The sequence below is a fragment of the Drosophila sechellia genome, unplaced genomic scaffold (genome assembly GCF_004382195.2).
Source record: "Drosophila sechellia strain sech25 unplaced genomic scaffold, ASM438219v1 U_223, whole genome shotgun sequence".
Lineage (NCBI taxonomy): Eukaryota > Metazoa > Arthropoda > Insecta > Diptera > Drosophilidae > Drosophila > Drosophila sechellia.
In genome coordinates, this window is record NW_022611164.1 from 6032 (window position 1) to 7769 (window position 1738).

A 1738-nucleotide genomic window follows, 5' to 3' on the forward strand; every position below is an offset into this window, starting at 1 on the left:
TATACATATAATAATTAACCATTTTCATATGTATATTATTTAATTTAATCATATAATTGCCAAAATCATATGAATACATAAGTTTGAACAATATGAGAGGTCGGCAACCACTGCCTACCTATAGTAGTTTTTGAACCCTCTGTCGTAATTCCGGTCGTTTACACTACTATACCCTCTCACTATAATGGATTTTCTCTATAATACTAAGAGAATGTGGGAATATTTCAGCATTTTTCCCTATACATATAATAATTAATCATTTTCATATGTATATTATTTAATTTACTCATACAATTGCCAAATCATATGAATACATAAGTTTTGAACAATATGAGAGGTCGGCAACCACTGCCTACCTATAGTAGTTTTTGAACCCTCTGTCGTAATTCCGGTCGTTTACACTACTATACCCTCTCACTAAATGGCTTTTCTCTATATACTAAGAATATGGAATATTCAGCATTTTTCCCTATACATATAATAATTAACCATTTTCATATGTATATTATTTAATTTACTCATACAATTGCCAAAATCATATGAATACATAAGTTTTGAACAATATGAGAGGTCGGCAACCACTGCCTACCTATAGTAGTTTTGAACCCTCTGTCGTAATTCCGGTCGTTACACTACTATACCCTCTCACTTAAATGGCTTTCTCTATAATACTAAGAGAATATGGGAATATCTCAGCATTTTTTCCCATATACATATAATAATTAATCATTTTCATATGTACAGTCGCGATCGAACACTCGACGAGTGCAGACGTGCCTGCGGATCGACAGCAAATTGTTAGCAAATTGTTAGCAAATTGTTCACAGTTGTAAGTCCCGTTACTTGTGCCCAGCCACTTCGCGTCGCGTGATCTTGTCGCGCGTTTGATTGGCCCAGCCAACGTACCTAACGGTAGTTCGCACTAACACCATCGCACACCCGAGTGTGCGTGTTATCAGCGCAAAAAACCCAGTGCTCGAAGCAGCGGTATAATTGCAAAGCAGCAGCCACGTGCTGCCTGGCTCACCGGCTTACGGTGCCCGGCTTCCCCCCCCCCCCCCCTCCTCACTCCTTATCAACTTTGGAGAAGATGGACTGGCAGGCCCCCCCGCGCACCCACAAGCTTGGAACAACACCACGCAAAAAGGCTCTGAGAACACGCAAGAGCAGCTCCAGCAGCGAGGGAAGCACCTCGCATACAGAGCCGGGCGAGATAAAGCGAAAACCGGCAAAGAAAGCACAGGGAGAGGAGCTGGAAGATAAGCCAAGCACTAGCGCAGCTCTGCGCAAGAAGCTCGCCAACAACGCCTTCGCTTTACTCTCGACCGAAGAAGACGAGTACGACCAAGAGAGCTCTGATGACGAACCCGGACCTAAAGACGATTCCAAGCCCAAGACCCCCGAGAAACCAAAGCCCACCCCGAAGACCATCAAGCCACCTCCGATTTTTATCCCCGATGTGACCAACATCTCGGCACTCGTCAAGATGATCACGACTCTTGTAGGCCCGAAGAACAATTTTACCTACAAGACCGTGAATGGCAACAACGTACGTGTCATGATGCCGGACAAAGAGTCCTATACAGCTCTGCGTCTCCAACTTGTGGCCCAAAACAAGAGGCATCGGACTTTCCAGCCGAAAGATGAACGTGCATACAAGGTTGTCATCAAAGGACTCCACCACTCCACCGATCGTGAGGAAATCATTGAAGACCTTCGCAGACAAGGGCACGCTGTT